Source organism: Procambarus clarkii, chromosome 56 (genome assembly GCF_040958095.1).
Source record: "Procambarus clarkii isolate CNS0578487 chromosome 56, FALCON_Pclarkii_2.0, whole genome shotgun sequence".
NCBI classification, from domain to species: domain Eukaryota; kingdom Metazoa; phylum Arthropoda; class Malacostraca; order Decapoda; family Cambaridae; genus Procambarus; species Procambarus clarkii.
Window position 1 is genome coordinate 24,568,730 of NC_091205.1, and position 8,144 is coordinate 24,576,873.

Here is an 8,144-nt window from a genome sequence, read left to right on the forward strand (position 1 = left end):
CAGATTTCCTCCACAACACCACCAGCTTGGACTTCCCCGGGCTGGCCCTAGTCTACGACACCTGGAAAGCTCTTCAACAACCCGTCCCAACCACAACATAACAACATTGATGCAAAACCTGATAGCAGATACGAAATGACTCCTTTATTTTGTGATGATAGAGCCACATTGGTGATACTAGAATACATATGTGTGTGTGTTTATGAATAAGGTTTCTTTGGGAGGTCATAAACTGGATTCTTCCGGATAAAGGGAGGGAGGGAGGGAGAGGGGGGGGCTATGTTTGGTATGGGGTCTGGAGGCGGGGCCGACGAGCTTATATAAGGGACGTCGCCGAGATGGGTCAACACATTCCTAGTGTAGCAGCAGTCAGTTGAACCAGTGTTCTCGCCTATACCCTCTCACAGCAGGCAGTCATGAAAGTCGTGAGTACGACCTAAAGCTGAATCTTCGTCTTGATCTCCCAGTCAGATTTCAAGTGCAGGTTCCGTGTCGGGTCTGTACATTATAGGAGGGAATTATCAGAGGAAAGCGCGAGACCATTACTACTAAATTGCACTTGGAATGGGTCAGGATGTTTGGGATGGGACGGAATGGTGCCCAACCCTTTGGACGGTCGGGGATTGAACGCCGACCTGCATGAAGCGAGACCATCGCTCTACAGTCCGGCCCAAGTGGTTGGACCGTACATAATAGGAAATGTGGATTACTTAGGACCACTTGAAACAGGCAAATAATCTATATCAAATAAAAAAAATTATTCATTGATGGTTGTACATTTATAATTGGGTTTACAATTATAAATGTGCAGGAAATTATTTACCTAAAAGTCATAACAAGTAATTATGAGTATATAATGTTTAATCTAGATTTAGAAGCTTATTTTGACGGTGATTATATAAATAATTTCAGACATGGCTGGAGTGAACAGGTGTTAGAATCATATGAAAAACAGCTTACAATTATAGCAGTTAGTTTAGTTCATTTATTATGCACCCCATACCCATCTTGTGGGCGGAAGTGGAAAGGGTTACAGAGGCACATAATGGGCTCAGGGACTGAACCCCACAATTCCTTTACCTAAACAAATTACAATCTTGATGAGCTAGTTACAAAATTCAATACACATCGTCACATCAACAATGGGCTCGAGACCGATCACAAGTACAGTTTCTAAATTAAGCAACTGACATATGTGGAGAGCTAGTGTCACAATTGATATATTTGTCCTGCACATCGCCCCCCGTGTTGCTAATGGGACACGAAATGAGTGTATCTTCACACGTCTAATATTTAATTTTGCTTCGTTATTTCAGTTGTCGCTGATGTTGGTGTTGGTGGTGGCCCTGGCCGCCCTGATGGGGTCAGCCCGAGCTATGCCTGACCCCTACGCCCTGGCCGACGCTGACCCCGCGGCTGACCCACACTTCCGTCGCCGCTTCGGATATGGAGGTTTTGGTGGCTTCGGCGGCTATGGCGGCTTTGGCGGCTTTGGTGGTGGATTTTATCCCTATGGTGGTTATGGTGGTGGATTCTGGGGTTAAAGTTACACTTCAACCACTCGCATGTGAAGGATTCTAACTGAAAAACGACTTTCATAAATTTTGACAGTCTAATACACCTACAAGAATTTTGCCCTCGTAGAAACTAACAACCAAGATTATTTCATTTGGAGACTTCGATGTAGATGTTTAATGCACTTGAGGTCAGCTTCGAGTGCCACTCCAACATCTCAGCATCTCTAACACCCTGCACCTGTAGCCTAAGCTAACATGGTCTTTGGCCTGTCGTATCTCTCACCTCCAAGACTCAGACAGCTCTACAGTGGCTGTTTTTTAATGGCACAAGAATCTGTACATTACTTAACAAAATATATATATATATTATAAAAGCATGTGTTTTATTTTACAAAGTCTGAAATGCAGGTTTAAGGTATTAAATTGAGTGATTGTAATATGCAATGTATAGTTATACACATTACAAACATGTACAATCATATACATTTTAATCAAGTATAGTCACACACACACACACACACATTATAATCATATATAAGATAATCACGTAGTACAAACAAACAGTCACAATGGTATAAACACTATATACCCCCTATAACAAGGTTTCCATACTTAACAGTTTATATGACTCAGGGCGTGGATCACCTAATTCTCCTGTGCTCGAGTGGCAGTATGTATATATAACAGGAGGACCACCTCTGGTGCAATTGTAAGGACCAACAGCCTCAAAGAAGAAAATAAAGAGTATTCAGAAAAGAGCTTGTGGATTCCATTTGAAGCTCACAAGCAATCCAACTGGGATGGCCCCATTGTAGACCGAGTAGCGGCAGTGTGCCTAGATGTTGCAACAACACCACGTGACCATTAGTCTCCTCAAAGCCGTAGCAGCTCCCCATGCGGGTTACTTCCTTTTAGCAACCCCATCGTCAGCAACTGATACAAATCTCACACTGCGGGGCCTACGAATTGCAATGGCTCTCCGCCTTGCTTCCCCAATCCACACATAATATTGGTAGGTGTACCAATAATGCTGTGAAATGTTGGCTGACAAGTACGACTAGAATGGTCTGCTCTGCCAAAGCACAGAGGAATGACTCTCAAGACAAAGTGAACTTAATGACATCATTAAATGGTCTTATTACATCTAGTTACCCAGCAGAGGTAGAGCCCCGTAACTCTGATGAGCTTCTTAGTCACGCAGACGGGATCACAGTGAACCCTTGGGAAAACAGAAGACAGTTGGTATGGTCCTACACATGCGTATGAACCTTGGCTAACACCTACACTGACTTCAGTGTTACACATCCGGAGGGAGCTGTCAACCACAGGGAACCAACCAAGTCCCATAAGTACAGAGATCTGGATCACCATTACAATATTCTCCCCATTGCTTCAGAGACACAGCGCCTGGGGTAAGAGTGTCACTAGATTTTTAAAGATCAGAGTTCTAAGCTAAGTAACAAGAGACCCTAGAGCCACCGGCTTCCTTTTCCAGCACCTCAGCGTGGCAGTACAGAGAGGAAATGCTCACTGCTTTCTGGGTTCCTGCCCGCCATGTGAGGAGTTGGAGGAACTCAAAAGCCTGAGACAACCATTTGTACCTTGTAACCAATGTTGTAACCCATTTTGTGTAATAAAGTTAATATATATATTTATATATATGTTGTTGAATATGACCGAAAGGGTAAGATTAATGATTCTAACACGAATTTTCTCAATATTTCTAAAGTTTTTTTCATTGTCGCCAGTGAAGAAAACTACGACAGTGAAGAATAACATAAGAAATATTGATAAGATTCGTGTTAGAATAATTAATCTTACACTGTGACGATCTTCCAGACAGAGATCGTCACAGCCCTCTTTCACCCGAGGCCGGCTCGGGTCATAGAGGGCCGTGACGATCTCTGGAACCCGTAGGTGCGGGGCGGGGGCGTCCACCTCCTGGGGCACATGCGGCCTAGGCTCTGCTTCAGGAGGCTGGCTTGCATTAGTAATTCTACCTTGGAGGGGGGTGTAGGACCCCGATATAAGCCGTATAATTTAGGCTTATATCTTCTAATAATTTGGAAGAACTATGGTAAGATTTATATGAACTTCTGTATTATTTAAAGAAACTATTATATAATTTTAGAGGGCAATTATATAATTTATGGGATATTGTATAACTACAAAATTTTGCTTGACGAATTTAACGGATGCAAAGTTATTTCGTTAGGTAATGCAAGGTTTATTTACGTGAGATTAGGCTATGTAAAGTTAGGTTTGGTAAGGCTAAGGTAGTCTAAGTTAGTGTATGATTTAGCATGGATAGATTGCGTTATTTTGTAGATTTTGGCAAGGATAGATTGAGAGTTTCCAACCCTCAGACACCACACAGACTTGAGCATTATGCCCGGTCCACCTCAAGGCTAGGCAGGTTTTCCTTCGCAACAGTCTAAACACCACGAAAACCGCTCGAAGCAATAACCCAGTAAACACGAAATCTGTCCACAACGCTATTTTCGACAATTGTTACTTTGAAACAAAGCAAAAAAGTTAACAAACGTTGTGGTTACTTCATGTGTATGAGGACACACCCGGAAAAAAAGGTGTTTAGAGCCTAGTCATTCAATAAATAAACACAGAATAGTTGCAAAGACAGTTTATTAAAGGGTTTTCCTATGTGGTGCTAACTGATAAAAATATTAGAAGAAAATATTGTGATAACAAAGTGAGTTTCCATAAGGATGCATTGTAAGCCAGATTATTCCAGATGCCCGTGTGGGAGGGACCAAGGAATGGGTCAGTGGCCGAGGGTGTATATAAGACCTCGCGCCCTGATGGGTCCATCACAGTCGTCTTGAAGCTCTCCTTACGCTGCCACTCTCTCGCTCAACATGAAAGTTGTAAGTACTTCCCATAAAGCCATTTTGCATCAGAGGTTTATATATATATACACACACAAAGAAGTATATTTCCCTTGACTGTATGTATACACTGACTATTATATTTTGCCTTGAGTTCTGTTCAGGACAAAAGTATACTTGCTGGTTGGTGAGTATCGTAGTGGCCTTAATAACCCTGCAGAGCTGATAGATCTGAAGATCAACATTAAACTAACCATCTTCTTTTCTATTTTGATCCTCTTAAAATTCTTCCAGCTTCTTCCCTCATCAGTAGAATAAAGCCCACCGTCATTATATCCTCCAAATAACAGTTTCTGCTTCATATGGCATCTTATACATGTTTTATAGCTCAGTCTAAACAAAAGTAGCCTAATCAGCAACTAAATCTTCCAAACTTATAAGAAGTCTGAAAAACAAATTAAGAATTTCCATTTCGGTGTATTTTTCTTTAAGAATTGCTTCTTATTTGTCTACTTTTTGGTATTAATGTTTCTGATGTTGCTATATTAATATAGGAATATCTGAATTTATGAAGGTCGTTCGTTATTGCATAAAAAATACAGCATCTACACTAAAATATAAATTAACAGAAGCTTAATGTTGCAGTTGTATCTAGTGTTGGTGGTGGCCCTGGCCGCCCTGATGGGGTCAGCCCGAGCTATGCCTGACCCCTACGCCCTGGCTGGCCCTGACCCCTACGCTGAGGCTGACCCCGCTGCTGACCCACACTGGCGACGCCGCTTCGGCGGTTTCGGCGGATTTGGCGGCTATGGTGGCTATGGTCGTGGCTTTGGAGGTTATGGTGGTTATGGATTTTATGGTTAATCGTGGACTGCGCCTTTCGTCTTCCGCCTGGACCACGACCTCCCACAACACCGTGCCGCGGTAGCTGACATTGGCAGATCAGTCGTGACTGAGGGAACGCGGCCAACCAACACTAACCTTCACCAACACGCACCATAACGGGGTCTTCAAACACGCCCTCAATGGCTGTTGGATCGTGGGCATTATATAGTTTATCAATTAGCACAATAAAAATAATCTCAATAAGTATTTTCCTTCTGATCCTACAACACACGGAATGTGAGGTATAAGGTTACAATATATTTATGTAGCCAGGGAACAGGTACAAAAATTTACAGATTAGTTAGCAATACAGCAACAGTATGGCTACAGCAATAGAGCTTAACTTATGAGAGGAAACATGTATATTTGAATATACATCACATATGTATTGAAGAACATTTGGAGAACACGACTATGACCAATATTATCAAGTTAACTTTTTCAAGATGACAGGGGAGGTCAGATGAAACGACCACGTGTTTATTAAGGAGAACCAGAGACTTGTTTATTTGACCTGGTCGTCAAGCCCACACTTGACCTGGTCAAGACCACACTTGACCTGGTTGACAAGACCTCCATGATCAATCAGATGTGTGATTAATTCCCTGTACAAATTACCAGTTGAGTCCCGTAAAGGTAGCAGATAAGTCATATAAAGTTAGTGGTTGAGACTTGAAGAGTTATCTTCTCTGAATATTTCCTTAAAATATGTTTCCTAAGTTATAGTTTCCTTACAGTGTACAGATATTTCTAACAAAATCAGAGTCACCTTCACGCAAACTGCACATACCGTCAAGAAGAAGAAATAATTAGAGTGACCATTTTGGGTTCAAGAATACACTACCATGAACCTCTGATACTGCTCCTGCTTCTGCTGCTGCTGGTGCTGCTGGTGCTGCCTCTGCTGCTGTTGCCTCTGCTACTGCTGCTTCTGCTGCTGTTGCGTCTGCTGCTGCTGCCGTTGTTGACATGAGAGAGAGACATGACAAGTCTCTCTCCCCCTCTCTCTCTCATTAATACCTGAAATACGTTGTGGGAGAGAGAGAGAGAGACAGAGACAGAGAGTGAGAGAGAGAGAGAATGAATCCCTGAGGCGCAACACAAATTTGACCATCATACCAAATCCAGTGAGCCACCTGAACTCTCAAGGCCATGGAGGACACAATCCCGAAAAAAACCTCCTCGAGAACAGGTTCGTATTCAGGGCATCCCCGAAATTAGCCCGGAAGAACCACGCCCGAAATGTTCCTGTATGCAGCACGTTTAACTATAATGAAACAAATATCCTAGCAAGGAAAGAATTGTTTTTGTCTGTGTGCTTTAAATGGTTAACAAATAAGGTACAAGATGTAAGTAAAGATGGGTATGGTGTCCACTACCACCTATAGGATGGGTATAGAGTGCATAATTCCTGATGGGTCAATACAGTATACATGAAGCCCTCGTCTCTACTACTACTCTGAAAGTTCAAGCACTTCCTTGAACAGAATCTTCTGTCTTGATCCTCAAGTCGAGCACCCTCATTCAAGTTTTAAGTTCACTCGGGTTTCCTCAACAAAGTCATCTTAGCTGAATGTCCCAACACAACAGAATAGATTTATCTATTCTGGTCTGTAACACCAATTCCAGCATCCTTTACCACCAACCACATCCACTGCAGAGCCCGTCCTCTCCAACCAAGGTTTTCATGACGAAACCACTACATCCAGGTGAACCTGAACCTACTGACCTACGACCAGGTCAGGAGGCCTGGTCGACGACCGGGCCGCGGGGACGCTAAGCCCCGGAAGCACCTCAAGGTAACCATCCATTGCCTGTATACTGAATTAGGCCCCACTGAAAGTTTACATTAGTCCTAGGCTTTTTTCAAGACTAATGTCTTTTTGCTGGTTGGTGGGTAACCACTTGTGTGGCCTTAATCTAATAGAGGTTGAGAGACCTTAATACTTCATGGCAACCAATTGCAATTATTGTGACTATGATAAAATGTTTATTTAAGTGTTTAGCATTACGCGAATTTTAGTGCGCGTTAAGTGCATAATGAGACTATTTATTGAGCATGCAATTATCAACCGTATTTACATGTGAAATACAGGCGAGATTACAAATTAGAATTTTGTTTATGTCATTTGACTTGTCATTCCCACTCTAATTCTTTATGCACATCAGTTTAGACGCTTTCAGCAACAGCGTACGAAATGCGGTGCTTTAGTGGAATCTATCAGAAGAGGAAATTCCTAGGCAGAGTATTGACACGTGTTGGTGAAGCTGTGAGAAGCCTCATGTCAGCTCCTGCTTGAATTGATGAACCTACTTTCACGTAAATGTTTAACCCATACTCACACTAAATGTTTACTCCATATATATACTCACGCTAAATGTTCAACTCACTTTCATATTCAGTGTTCAACACTGACTCTTAAATGTTCAAAACCATCATCACGCTAATATCAAGCCAGCCTCACACTAAATGCTGAATCCAGATTCACAGTTAGTCCCCACATGAGATAGCCATTCCAACCTCACACTAAGTGTTCAACCCATCCTCACATTAATGTATACCTCGCTGTATAAGCTCTAGTCTACGAATGTAAACCAATTAAATTAATAGTTCCAGAGCCATCCCTGCATCTTATGACGATATAAGGAAAATTTAAGTGCAGGTAATTTGCCCTGTGAGTGTCTTGATATGACCTTGTGACCTTGGGAGTGATTAGCTGTGACTTCATCAGTCACTTACATACAGCTTGCTACACTCACACACACACTGGTGTGTATACACCGAGAGGTGTGTGTATTCTGCATTATTTGTGTTGAAGGAAAATACTGACCACTATTTTGCAACCACTATTGCTAAAACAAATCCTCCATGAGTGACTTAAACATGTTATTAAAA

The 8,144-nt window shown here is 42.2% G+C and overlaps 1 non-coding gene across 1 annotated transcript; it reads left to right on the forward strand.

Annotated features, from left to right (window-relative positions):
• Window positions 1-339: 339 nt before the first annotated feature.
• On the forward strand, window positions 340-1,891 carry LOC123770935 (uncharacterized). Its single transcript, XR_011223071.1, has 2 exons — window positions 340-425; window positions 1,317-1,891. It is a non-coding gene; the product is annotated as an uncharacterized protein (transcript).
• Window positions 1,892-8,144: the final 6,253 nt, after the last annotated feature.